Source organism: Coregonus lavaretus (assembly GCF_964263955.1).
Source record: "Coregonus lavaretus genome assembly, contig: HAP1_SCAFFOLD_5148, whole genome shotgun sequence".
Classification (NCBI taxonomy): Eukaryota; Metazoa; Chordata; class Actinopteri; order Salmoniformes; family Salmonidae; genus Coregonus; species Coregonus lavaretus.
This window is the reverse complement of record NW_028157833.1, coordinates 1-13,768: the sequence shown is the minus strand read 5'-3', so window position 1 is coordinate 13,768 and position 13,768 is coordinate 1. Positions and strand designations below refer to the sequence as shown.

Below are 13,768 nucleotides of genomic sequence, written 5' to 3'. Positions count from 1 at the left end.
CAAGGTCCTGGAGTGGCCTAGCCAGTCTCCAGACCTGAACCCAATAGAAAATCATTGGAGGGAGCTGAAAGTCCGTATTGCCCAGCGACAGCCCCGAAACCTGAAGGATCTGGAGAAGGTCTGTATGGAGGACTGGGCCAAAATCCCTGCTGCAGTGTGTGCAAACCTGGTCAAGACCTACAGGAAACGTATGATCTCTGTAATTGCAAACAAAGGTTTCTGTACCAAATATTAAGTTCTGCTTTTCTGATGTATCAAATACTTATGTCATGCAATAAAATGCAAATTAATTACTTAAAAATCATACAATGTGATTTTCTGGATTTTTGTTTTAGATTCCGTCTCTCACAGTTGAAGTGTACCTATGATAAAAATTACAGACCTCTACATGCTTTGTAAGTAGGAAAACCTGCAAAATCGGCAGTGTATCAAATACTTGTTCTCCCCCCTGTATGTTTTCAATAAACACTGGAGACGAAATATGGTTTAATGTTGTCAAGAATCTAAGCCAACCACGTCTTTTTGCCCCATAGTTGAGCACGTGTCGGTTTTGTTGCTAAACAACCAACCCATCTATACTAATCTATGCTTTACTGTTCTATACTAATCTACACTTTACTGTTCTATACTAATCTACGCTTTACTGTTCTATACTAATCTACACTTTACTGTTCTATACTAATCTACGCTTTACTGTTCTATACTAATCTACACTTTACTGTTCTTTGCTAATCTACGCTTTACTGTTCTATACTAATCTACACTTTACTGTTCTGTAATCTATAGTTTTGTTTCCTCACCCGTCTCTGGGGTCGAGGGCGATGGCCCGTGGGTGCTCCACCTCACCAGCCAGTAGAGTGGTCCTCATGGTTCCGTCCAGTTTGGCCACCTCTATCTGATCCAGGTTACTCTCCACCCAGTAGATGTTCCCTGCTATCCAGTCCACAGCCAGCCCTTCTGGAGTGGCCAGGCCATACTGGATCACCACCTCGAAACTGGTCAGAGCTGGAGGGGGTAGAGGGGGGATGGAGGGGAGGAGAGAGGGGAAGGGTATGAGATGGGAGATAGAAGATGGCTGGTTTAGTGCCTTGCATGGGAAATTGAAGATTTGTTTGACACTCCTATCACTGACCTCAATACACAGAAGAAAAAACGTATTCGATGAGATTTGAAGAAAATAACCTGATTAGATAGCTCTTGATAATGGACATGACAGAAATGGGACACAGTGAACCAAGCTGTATTAGAGCTTTCTGCAATGGGGCAATATTTGCTGAAGTAATACAATATGTCTGTCTAGCTCATGTCAAAAGACAGCAGCTAGAGACTAACTCCATCCAGCAGCACGCATGTTTAACTGCAGCAAACCGCTGACAAACTGAGAGGACTGTTTAGAATTCCTTCTCTGTGGAATCAGAATCAGTCAGTGGCATGGCACGCACTGTTTGTCTGTCAGTGGGGGGTTTCTAGTGTGGGGTTTCTAGTGTGGGGTTTCTAGTGTGGGGTTTCTAGCGGGGGGTTTCTAGTGGGGGGTTTCTAGTGGGGGGTTTCTAGTGGAGGGTTTCTAGTGGAGGGTTTCTAGCGGGGGGTTTCTAGTGGGGGGTTTCTAGTGTGGGGTTTCTAGTGGGGGGTTTCTAGTGGGGGGTTTCTAGTGGAGGGTTTCTAGCGGGGGGTTTCTAGTGTTGGGTTTCTAGTGGAGGGTTTTTAGTGGGGGGTTTCTAGTGGAGGGTTTCTAGCGGGGGGTTTCTAGTGGGGGGTTTCTAGTGTGAGGTTTCTAGTAGGGGGTTTCTAGTGGGGGGTTTCTAGTGGGGGGTTTCTAGTGTGGGGTTTCTAGTGGGGGGTTTCTAGCAACACTTTGCTAAAAAAAACAGAACATAGGTGGCGATTTCTGGGAACCCCCCCCCCCCCCCCCCCCCCCCCCCCCCCCCCCCCAATGAAAGCTAAGCAGTAATGGTGTACAGCTGATGATTCTGTGGAGCGTCATTAGAGCATTAGAGGGAGAGGGCCTCTTCACAGCTTGGTTGTTGTTATACTGCTGGAACCACAGTTGGCTCTTTTGTTTGTTGTTGGCAGTACACAGTGACCATGTTTGCCCCACAGTTTAGAAGCTGCTGAACGCTGAATCGTCTTCAATCAGAAGCCGCAGGGACTGATCTATGGCTTGGACACAATGTCTCGTAGGAGGGTTGTATTTAGGAGGGGTGGGAGGGGGGCAGGGATCAGGGAGTGGAATGTAATGTAGTGTCTCCTACGCTACGCCGCAGTGTGTGTCTGTGTGTGAGTGAGTGCCTGTTTGTGGTGTGTGTGTGTGTGTGTGTGTGTGTGTGTGCGTGTGTGTTCTCTGGCCAAGGCTGGCTGCAGTCACGCAACGGACGTTGAGACAAATGGGAAGAGACAAAGCCTTTTGTTCGGGAAAAGTACATTCACTCAGAAAAAGTACTTTCTTTGTGTAACCTATTTTTTTGTCCTAAGAGCAAAAACATAGTCCTTTCTACTGGCTGATGCAAGACCAAGTAGACAAGTAGAGCTTTGGACATGCTAGTGATGGGTTTTCCACAATAATCTTCTGCCACTACCCTTGTCTCTTTGTGATATGGCTGCCTCATAATAGAATAAAAAAAGATACAGCAGAAAAGACACAGAATCACCCAAAATATAAAGAGACGCTTAACCCCTCACCTCCCTCCTAACCCTCACCTCCCTCCTAACCCTCACCTCCCTCCTAACCCTCACCTCCCTCCTAACCCCTCACCTCCCTCCTAACCCCTCACCTCCCTCCTAACCCTCACCTCCCTCCTAACCCTCACCTCCCTCCTAACCCCTCACCTCCATCCTAACCCCTCATCTCCCTCCTAACCCTCACCTCCCTCCTAACCCCTCACCTCCCTCCTAACCCTCACCTCCCTCCTAACCCCTCACCTCCCTCCTAACCCCTCACCTCCCTCCTAACCCTCACCTCCCTCCTAACCCCTCACCTCCCTCCTAACCCTCACCTCCCTCCTAACCCCTCACCTCCCTCCTAACCCCTCACCTCCCTCCTAACCCTCACCTCTCTCCTAACCCTCACCTCTCTCCTAACCCCTCACCTCCCTCCTAACCCTCACCTCCCTCCTAACCCCTCACCTCCCTCCTAACCCTCACCTCCCTCCTAACCCCTCACCTCCATCCTAACCCCTCACCTCCCTCCTAACCCTCACCTCTCTCCTAACCCTCACCTCCCTCCTAACCCCTCACCTCCCTCCTAACCCCTCACCTCCCTCCTAACCCTCACCTCCCTCCTTACCCCTCACCTCCCTCCTAACCCTCACCTCCCTCCTAACCCCTCACCTCCCTCCTAACCCCTCACCTCCCTTCTAACCCTCACCTCCCTCCTAACCCCTCACCTCCCTCCTAACCCTCACCTCCCTCCTAACCCTCACCTCCCTCCTAACCCTCACCTCCCTCCTAACCCTCACCTCCCTCCTAACCCCTCACCTCCCTCCTAACCCTCACCTCCCTCCTAACCCCTCACCTCCCTCCTAACCCCTCACCTCCCTCCTAACCCTCACCTCCCTCCTAACCCACACCTCCCTCCTAACCCTCACCTCCCTCCTAACCCTCACCTCCCTCCTAACCCTCACCTCCATCCTAACCCCTCATCTCCCTCCTAACCCTCACCTCCCTCCTAACCCCTCACCTCCCTCCTAACCCTCACCTCCCTCCTAACCCCTCACCTCCCTCCTAACCCCTCACCTCCCTCCTAACCCTCACCTCCCTCCTAACCCTCACCTCCCTCCTAACCCCTCACCTCCATCCTAACCCCTCATCTCCCTCCTAACCCTCACCTCCCTCCTAACGCCTCACCTCCCTCCTAACCCTCACCTCCCTCCTAACCCCTCACCTCCCTCCTAACCCCTCACCTCCCTCCTAACCCTCACCTCCCTCCTAACCCCTCACCTCCCTCCTAACCCTCACCTCCCTCCTAACCCCTCACCTCCCTCCTAACCCCTCACCTCCCTCCTAACCCTCACCTCTCTCCTAACCCTCACCTCTCTCCTAACCCCTCACCTCCCTCCTAACCCTCACCTCCCTCCTAACCCCTCACCTCCCTCCTAACCCTCACCTCCCTCCTAACCCCTCACCTCCATCCTAACCCCTCACCTCCCTCCTAACCCTCACCTCTCTCCTAACCCTCACCTCCCTCCTAACCCCTCACCTCCCTCCTAACCCCTCACCTCCCTCCTCACCCTCACCTCCCTCCTAACCCTCACCTCCCTCCTCACCCTCACCTCCCTCCTAACCCTCACCTCCCTCCTAACCCCTCACCTCCCTCCTCACCCTCACCTCCCTCCTAACCCTCACTTCCCTCCTCACCCTCACCTCCCTCCTAACCCTCACCTCCCTCCTAACCCCTCACCTCCCTCCTAACCCTCACCTCCCTCCTAACCCCTCACCTCCCTCCTAACCCTCACCTCCCTCCTAACCCCTCACCTCCCTCCTAACCCTCACCTCCCTCCTAACCCTCACCTCCCTCCTAACCCCTCACCTCCCTCCTAACCCTCACCTCCCTCCTAACCCCTCACCTCCCTCCTAATCCTCACCTCCCTCCTAACCCTCACCTCCCTCCTAAGACAGGAGAAAGAGCTTTCGACACAGTGATGTATTTGCCAGAACAATCTTCTACCATTATCCTTTTCATTTTCCTAATAATAAGTCATAGTAGTTATCTTCATTTTAGATCTTTAAGAACGCAGGACACTTCTTGTTTTTTTTAATGTATTTTATTTTATTTTGTCCCCTTATCCATTAATGTGTTGTATTCTCATGGATGTCAGTTTGTATTGACTGTTATGTGAGTGTAAATATCTGGAATAAATGGAGATACTTCACCTCCGTTGTCGGACAGTTTCCCGCGGTAGATCTTGTCCTCCACCACGTCAGTCCAGTAGAGGGTGTTCTGGCTGAGGTGGAAGTCCAGAGCGATGGTGTTCCTCAGGTTAGGCACCAGCACGCTGAACTCCCCCTTGTGGAGGTCAATACGACGGATCTCATGGCGGTTGGAGAAGATGATGAACGGCTTGAAAGGATCTGAGGGTAGAAGTTTTTCCTGGTCAGGTTGTATAGTCAGACAGGAAACACTCAGGGCCCAACCATAACCACTGAGAGACCGGGTAGTACTACTGAGTAATACTGTAGCTTAGCCAAAGAGCAATATTTAGCAGAACTTCCCTAAACCACACATTCAATCATTATTTTCTCCATCTGATGTGTCCCACACCATCTCTTTTCTATTTCTCCACTACCTGACTCCCCACTTTCTTTACCCTCTTTCCCTCCCCTTCTCTCCTCTCCCCAAACCCCCCCCCATCCCCTAACCTGATCCCAACCCCAACCCCCCTTCTCACCGGTACTCTTGCAGCTCTCCATATCAGGCTCCAGTTCATATCCATTTTAGCAGGACCACACCTCTTTTCTAGTTCTCTACTACCTTACCCCCCTCCCCTCCCCTCCACCCTCCTCTCCCCTCCTCCCTACTCCTCCCTCCCCTCCCCTCCTCCCTCCTCTCCCCTCCTCCCTCCTCTCCCCTCCTCTCCCCCTCCTCTCCCCTCCTCCCTTCTCACCAGTGCTCTTGCAGCTCTCCATATCTGTCTCCAGCTCCCAGCCCTCGTAGCAAGAACACTTGACGCTGCTCTTCTCCTGCTCACACTTCTGGCTGCACTTGAGGTGCTTGGCACAGAGGTTCATGATGTGGCAGGTCTTGTTGTCGGTGCCCAGCTCCATACCCAGGGGGCAGGAACACATGAAGCCTTTCCCAGGGACAATGGAGCAGTTGTGGCTGCAGCCGCCGTTGTCTATGGAGCACAGGTCTGTGGAGGGTAGAGAAGTCGAGAGCGAGAGGGGGGGTGGGGGGGGGGGGGGGGTAAATCAATTAGATGTGGCGTTAGAGGTCATTCCTACCTTGACTGAGGTGGTAGGGTTATGGGTAGGGAGAGTGAGTGAGTTAATGTGTGTTTGAAAGTGTGTGTGACAGTGTATTCATACCACAGAGTTTCTCGTCGGAGCCATCAGGGCAGTCGTCAGTGCCGTCACACAGCTTCTCAGCGGGCAGACAGACAGAGTCGTTGGTGGCACAGACATGGTGGGACAGCTTACACACCAACGCCTCACAGTTGTCCTCATCAGAATTGTCCTCACAGTCACTGTCCCCATCACACACCCAGGCCTTACTGATACAACGAGCTGGCGACAGGTCAGAGGGTAAAGGTCAGAAGTCACGTCTTACTAATACAACAGACTGAGGGGATACCCAGACAACATCACACCCAGGCCTTACTAATACAACAGGCTGAGGAGATAACCAGACAACATCACACCCAGGCCTTATTGATACAACAGGCTGAGGAGATAACCAGACAACATCACACCCAGGCCTTATTGATACAACAGGCTGAGGAGATAACCAGACAACATCACACCCAGGCCTTATTGATACAACAGGCTGAGGGACAATTAAACATCATGGCCACATGAAACATCTGGCAAGCGCAACTCTTACTAGAAAACATAGATGCGCCCTTGAGATGGCTGATATGGCATGCTGTGTCTGCTGCTATGAAATAAATCGAAATAACTACAGTGATTCAGTCTGTTTGTGAGTGCTCTTGGCCGTGTTAATCCCCTGAGCATCCAGGGGTCATGCATGGGTCAACAAAGGGGTCAAAGGGTCAACCAAGGGGTCAAAGCCATCCTTGTTTTTAGAGAGCAGATGGTTGTCATATTCTTCACTACAAGCCCCTTGACATAACAAGCTCTCTTAAGTGATTGTGTGTGTGTGTGTGTGTGTGCGCGCGCGTGTGTGTCCGCCCAGACAATGCTTGCCCTAAGACAGGGCTATTATTTATGGCATGAAGACTCCCTGACTTGTCACTGACTAATCTCATGAGGACAGAAAAGACCATGGCACACACCAGAGCCTTCACTTCCTGAATCCTCACTGACTGATCTGATTAGAACAATAAAGACCAAACACTCAGTTAGCCAATAGCAAAGAGGAAGAGGACAGGACGAGAGAGTGGTTAGCCAATTGCACTTGAGGGCTGAAAAGGCCACCACACACTCACCAGAGTTCCTGCAGCTGAACTTGACAGCTGGGTCACACATGTGTGTCACTCCCTCACAGTCATTCTCATCACTCAGGTCCATGCAGTCTGTGTCCCCGTCACAGTGCCAGCGCATGGGGATGCACAGGCTGTCCATGCGACACTGGAACTCATCCACGTGGCAACCACCTGAGGACGTGTTGCTAGGGAGACACATGGAGAGAGATCCGAGTTACATTCACATTTTACATTTTAGTCATTTAGCATACGCTCTATCCAGAGTGACTTACAGTTAGTACATTCATCTTAAGATAAATGGGTGAGACAACCACATATCACAGTAGTAGCCAATAGCAGAGTTAGCCAATAGCAGAGTTATCCAATAGCAGAGGGGAATAGAGCATGGTGAGCAACAAGTAAGCGAAAGCACACTTTTATTAGGGAATCGAGAGAGCGAGAGCGAGAGCGAGAGAGAGAGAGAGAGCGAGAGCGAGAGCGAGAGAGAGATGAGAGAGACAGAGAGAGTGCATAGAGCATTTATGGACAACAGTGTCTACCCAGAGAGTGACCCCTTAACAAAACTGGCCCAAAAACACAAGATAAAAATTAACACAAGTGATCTGACCCCAAGGGCAACATTTAGACAGCTGGAGGTGAGTAATAAGAACGTATACATCAACTATTGGCGGATTGAGTTCGAAGGTCAGTGTCACGCTCTGGCTCCGGGACTGTGTAGTTTGAGCCAGGGTGTATTCATTTGGTTGTGTTGGGTATAGGGTGTGTTCATTTGGTTGTGTTTGGTTTTGGTTGTAGTGTCTTGTCTCGTCATGTGACTCCCAATCGGAGGTAACGAGTGTCAGCTGTCGGCTCGTTATCTCTGATTGGGAGCCATATTTAAACTGTCAGTGTTCACCTTAGGGTTGTGGTTTTTGTTCCATGTTTCAGTCTGTGTACTGAGGACTTCACTATCCGTCATTGTTTATTGTTTTCTCGTTCGTGCACTTTAACTTTAATAAAGTCATGTTCGCTACAAACGCTGCGCTTTGGTCCACTCCTTCCGTAGACGGCCTAGTCCAGCCCGTTCCTGCTACTCGCACCAAGCCAAGGGTGCGAGTCGTCAGCCTGGTTCAGCTCGTCCCTGCTACTCGCACCAAGCCAAGGGTGCGAGCCGTCAGCCTGATCCAGCCCATTCCTGCTACTCGCACCAAGCCAGGGATGCGAGTCTTCAGCCTGGTGAGGCCTGTTCCGGCTCCACGCACCAGGCAAAGGGTGCGTATCGTCTGCCAGTTCCGGTCCATTCCTACCTCACGCGCCAAGCCAGGGGTGCGCGTCGGAGGTCCTGATCCAGCAAGCTGGGTCAGATCGGACCGGGGGCACTACGGGGGGAGTGAAGTGGGGTGGTGGTCAAGCCGGAGCCGGAGCCGCCTCCGAGGAGCAACACCCACCCAGCCCTCCCCTATTTTGGGGTGTAGGCGCGGTCGGAGTCCGCGCCTTTAGGGGGGGGGTACTGTCACGCTCTGGCTCCGGGACTGTGTAGTTTGAGCCAGGGTGTATTCATTTGGTTGTGTTGGGTATAGGGTGTGTTCATTTGGTTGTGTTTGGTTTTGGTTGTAGTGTCTTGTCTCGTCATGTGACTCCCAATCGGAGGTAACGAGTGTCAGCTGTCGGCTCGTTATCTCTGATTGGGAGCCATATTTAAACTGTCAGTGTTCACCTTAGGTTGTGGGTTTTTGTTCCATGTTTCAGTCTGTGTACTGAGGACTTCACTATCCGTCATTGTTTATTGTTTTCTCGTTCGTGCACTTTAACTTAATAAAGTCATGTTCGCTACAAACGCTGCGCTTTGGTCCACTCCTTCCGTAGACGGCCGTGACAGTCAGAGAAAGATCCAGCTCAGCTGGTAGAGCACGGCGCTTGTAACGCCAAGGTAGTGGGTTCGATCCCCGGGACCACCCATACACAAAAATGTATGCACGTATGACTGTAAGTCGCTTTGGATAAAAGCGTCTGCTAAATGGCTTATTATATTATTATTATTATAAAGATGGAATGCTACCGAACATTGGAAAGAGACTTCACTTTAGCTGATTACTTAACCCATGTAAAAGATCCCAAACAAAGAAAAACCTTAACCAACCTTAACCATTCAATAATAGTGGAAAAAACCTTCATAACACACAACTCCATTAAATATGGCAACCTAGGCCAGTTAGTCATTGACATGTAGGTCTGCAGGCTTAGACTGGGTTAAGTCTCCAGATGGTTCTCTGTAAAAAACAAGCAATGACTAAATGTTTTGTTCTGTTCTCACAGACATCATCGCCTGATATTAGAGGAAGATTAAGGATATCATTAAGGAAGTGGAATAATTAAATCCCTCCATGGCAAGGGTCAGCAGTTGGCATAGGGAAAAGGTCAAGGACCTATCCTAAGTGGAACACAATACATGAGAGAAGGGAACTGGGGAAGCCAATAGTTTTGTTTTTCTTCCCTAACTAATTACTTCAGAGGGTTCGGTATGCATGCACGCACACACGCACACAGGCGCACACACACACACACACACACACACACAAACAAACACACACACACACACACACACACACACACACACACACACTCATACTAAGCACAGATCTCTCAGTTGGCCAAAAGTCCATGCTGGCCTCAATGTTTCGTGCTGGACTCAAAGACGCACACCTGCATGAGCACACACACATGCACACGCGCGCACACAAACACACACACTTCTCCCCTGTCATTCCAGGGCAGGCCAACTTCTAAGCAATTAACTCCTCTCTCAAATGCAAACTGAGTGCTGAAGAAAAAGAGAGAGAGAGTGTTAGAGAGAGTTAGAGAGAGTTAGCGAGAGAGCGAGCGAGTTCGAGAGAGAGAGTTCGAGAGTCTGAGAGTTAGAGAGAGGGCTTTGGAAGCTCTGCCTGGCCTCCTCTGAACTCCGCCACAGCATCACAGCAAAGTCATTACCAGTAAGTCATTACCTAGTCATTACCAGTTAGTCATTACTGAGTCATTACCAGTTAGTCATTACAGAGTCATTACCGGTTAGTCATTACCTAGTCATTACCGGTTAGTCATTACCTAGTCATTACCGGTTAGTCATTACCTAGTCATTATCGGTTAGTCATTACTGGTTAGTCTAGTTAGTCATTACCGGCTAGTCATTACTAGTTAGTCTAGTTAGTCATTACCGTTTAGTCATTACAGAGTCATTACCCCTTAGTAATTACAGAGTCATTACCCATTAGTAATTACAGAGTCATTAACCATTAGTCATTACAGAGTCATTACCCATTAGTCATTACAGAGTCATTACCCATTGGTAATTACAGAGTCATTACCATTAGTCATTGCAGAGTCATTACCAGTTAGTCATTACCGAGTCCGTACCAGTTAGTCATTACCTAGTCATTACTTGTTAGTCATTACAGAGTTATTACCGGTTAGTCATTACCAAGCCCCTCACCGCCTCACCAGAGACACTGCTTACCTCTGGCCAGCTCTTCCAACTCCAGCCATTGTTTAGACTTCAGCTGACTTCACTTTCTTTTCAGGAATAGTATTTAAACTAAAGGGAAGTTGGACGTGACCAGCTATATTAAACAATACAACTGCACGATTTCAGCAAGCCATACTGAAGAGAGGCATTGTTAATGTTGAGGGGTGGATTTGTTTGAGATCTGTCTGAAAGCTCAGCTAACCGCAAAGCATAAACATATCCCTGAGAGCAGCAACATGAAGGATTAGTTTAATGTGATGTCCTGGTGGCTACGGGGCAGGCTGAGACATGCAGACATTACAGAGAGCACAACCAGCAGAACACTGAGCCTGTCATCATTCTAACAAACATTGATTCTACAAACTCCAGCAGTTTGTGGAATGACATATACACAGCCTGACATATGATACAGGCATTTAATGCGGTGACAGTATACTAGTATACTAAAAAATGACAAATATACTGTATACCCTCCTTCATGTGAAGAGAAATGCAAACTGCAATGCAGACTGGGAGAATCATGCAAACACTTGAATTTCACTATGAGCTCAACGTCCCTCTCCTGCGTTGTGTACTATAAAGGAGAGTAAGGTGCTCTCCTTCAGCTCCATACGGGTGGTACAGTAAAGAACAATACTAGTCCATATTCTTTTCAGATCACCAACATCCGCCCTGAGGTGTTGGAAGACAGGGTCAGGCACAGTGCAGAGCCTCTGGAGCGGTTTCTGGGTTAAGTGCCTTGCTCAAGGGCACAACGGCAGTACCAGTATCAGTGCCTACCCTGGTTGGTACAGTTGGCGTGTGTCTCGTCGCTGTAGTCTCCACAGTCGTTGTCCCCATCACAGGTCCAGTACTCAGGGATGCAGCGGCCGCTGTTACACTTAAACTGAACACTGGAGCAGGAGTGGCTGCAACCTGCCTCATCACTGTTGTCACCACAGTCGTTGTCTGAACACACACATGAGAGAGACAGAGCGAGAGAGAGAGAGAGAGAGAGAGAGAGAGAGAGAGAGAGGCAGGCAGAGAAGGCAGGTGCACTCACACACACACAAATGCACGCAGAGACGCACAGAGACACACACACACAGGTAACATTTATTAAGAACTTTCATGAATAACCCATTATAAATGCTTATAAATGCTTAATACATTCGTATACAGGTTATAAATGCTTAGGAATTGTAATGCTTATAATGCTTGAAGGAGATTAATGCTCACCGTTATCACAGCGCCAGTTGACGTTGATGCAGCGTCCGTTGGCACAGGTGAACTGGGTGAGGGGGAAACAGGTGGGGTAGGCTGGGGGAGGAGGAGAGAGGGAACCTTTCAAAATGGCATCCTAGAAACACCATCATGGGCAACAAACTGACCTCTCTTGGCCCACTTGAAACGAAGTAGTGGGACTGTCTAAAACCCCAAACTAACCAAACTGTTGGTTGGCTAAAGCATAAATAAACTAACCAAACTGTTGGTTGGCTAAAGCATAAATAAATCTGATGACCAGGCTTCAGGTATAGTGAGTTGAGTTTCCAATGTTAAACTACCCAGCAAAATATAGGATGCTACAGAGGTTATGTGTGATGAGAAAAGGACCCACCACAGGAGGCCGGCTCGTCAGAACGGTCCCCACAGTCATCATCCAGGTCACATGTCCAGGAAGTGGGGATGCAGCGCCCACTGGCACACGCATACTGGTTGGGCGGGCACGTACGAGCTTGAAAGGGGTGGAGGATAATAGCATAATAGAGAGATGGGAAAGGTGTGTGTGTGTATATGTGTGTGTGTGTGTGTGTGTGTGCGAGTGTGTGTGCAGTGTTGGGGAGTAGTTAATTACATGTAGTTCAACTAATAATGTAACTACATTTTACAGTAGCTTGGTGGTAGTTAAACTAGGTATTGTTTTCAGTAATTAATTACTTTTGTACCATGTAGCGGTGTAGCTAACTACTGGAACAACGTACTACTTTTTTGTGCAAAAATAACAGAAAATATGGGTGAAGTAGACCTGCCTAATGCTGACCTGAAACATAGTTTTTTTGTTTAAGAGGCTAAATTACACATTCTGTTAAGATCTGACTCCAGAGTGATCTGTTCTTGCAATTTGTAGTCTATGACATTTCAGATTTAGATATGATAATTTATCAAAGTAGTTTGCATGTAGTGAACTACCTTTTCAATGTAACTTTAGTTAAGTAAACTGTATGTTTCTTAAGAGCAGCTTTAATGTATCTTAGCGGTCTAAGGCACTGCATCTCAGTGCTTGAGGCGTCACTACAGACCCCCTGGTTCAATTCCAGGCTGTATCACAACCGGCCGTGATTGGGAGTCCCATAGGGCGGCGCACAATTGGCCCAGCGTCGTCCGGGTTTGGCCGGTGTAGGCCGTCATTGTAAATAAGAATTTGTTCTTAACTGACTTGCCTAGTTAAATAAAGGTAAAATAAATTTTCATAAACTGGTTTCAGAGTAGCTTCCCCAACACTGTGTGTGTCTACGTGTGTGTGTATAGTGTATGTAGTGTGTGGGTGTGTAGGTGTAGTGTCTCTGTGCGTGTGTGTGTGTGTGTGTGTGTGTGTGTGTACCTGAGCAGGTAGTATTAGACTCATCCTCATCATTTCCACAGTCATTGTCCCCGTCACAGAGCCAGCGAAGGGGGATACAGCGGTTGTTCTGGCACTTGAACCGGTCCGATGGACACGTGTGCTGGTCTGGAGGAGAGAAAAGACAGACAGTAGAAATAGAACATTAGAATTAGAATGTAAGATCAATAGAATTAGAACATTAGAATTAGAATTCAATATCAATAGATTTAGAACATTAAAATTAGAATGTAAGATCAATAGAATTAGAACATGTTTATACAGTATCTCTACGAGAGGGACTGTGTCACAGAGTCTCCTATAACTGGCCTAATATAAGGGGATTTACATTCACTGTAAGTTCATAAAGCTGACATTACACATCTATAAGCACATTATGCTTTAGGATGCTGGAGCTTCTGCTGCTCCGACTGCTCTGTCATGCACTGGAAGTCCTCTGTGTATACTTTCATGTATACACAGAGGAATTCTAGTGTTACTAATTGTCGCATGAAGAGAGGAACTATGGGCCTATTTAACACTCAATTTATATATTTAATATTCAATTGATGCATGTTTCAAAAAGAGGCAGTA

General features: G+C 48.5%; 1 pseudogene across 1 annotated transcript in view; it reads right to left on the bottom strand.

Moving 5' to 3' along the window:
• The window catches only part of LOC311124862 (prolow-density lipoprotein receptor-related protein 1-like), a 41,551-nt pseudogene extending 28,248 nt beyond the window's left edge, over positions 1-13,303 (bottom strand). Inside the window, exons 1-9 of the transcript XR_014615165.1 lie at positions 13,178-13,303; positions 12,194-12,310; positions 11,815-11,895; positions 11,377-11,544; positions 7,101-7,282; positions 6,022-6,219; positions 5,601-5,846; positions 4,870-5,067; positions 801-1,005 (exon numbers count right to left, since the gene is read on the bottom strand). The product of XR_014615165.1 is annotated as a prolow-density lipoprotein receptor-related protein 1-like (transcript). The remainder of the gene's footprint in view (positions 1-800; positions 1,006-4,869; positions 5,068-5,600; positions 5,847-6,021; positions 6,220-7,100; positions 7,283-11,376; positions 11,545-11,814; positions 11,896-12,193; positions 12,311-13,177) is intronic.
• Between the last annotated feature and the right edge of the window lie 465 nt (positions 13,304-13,768).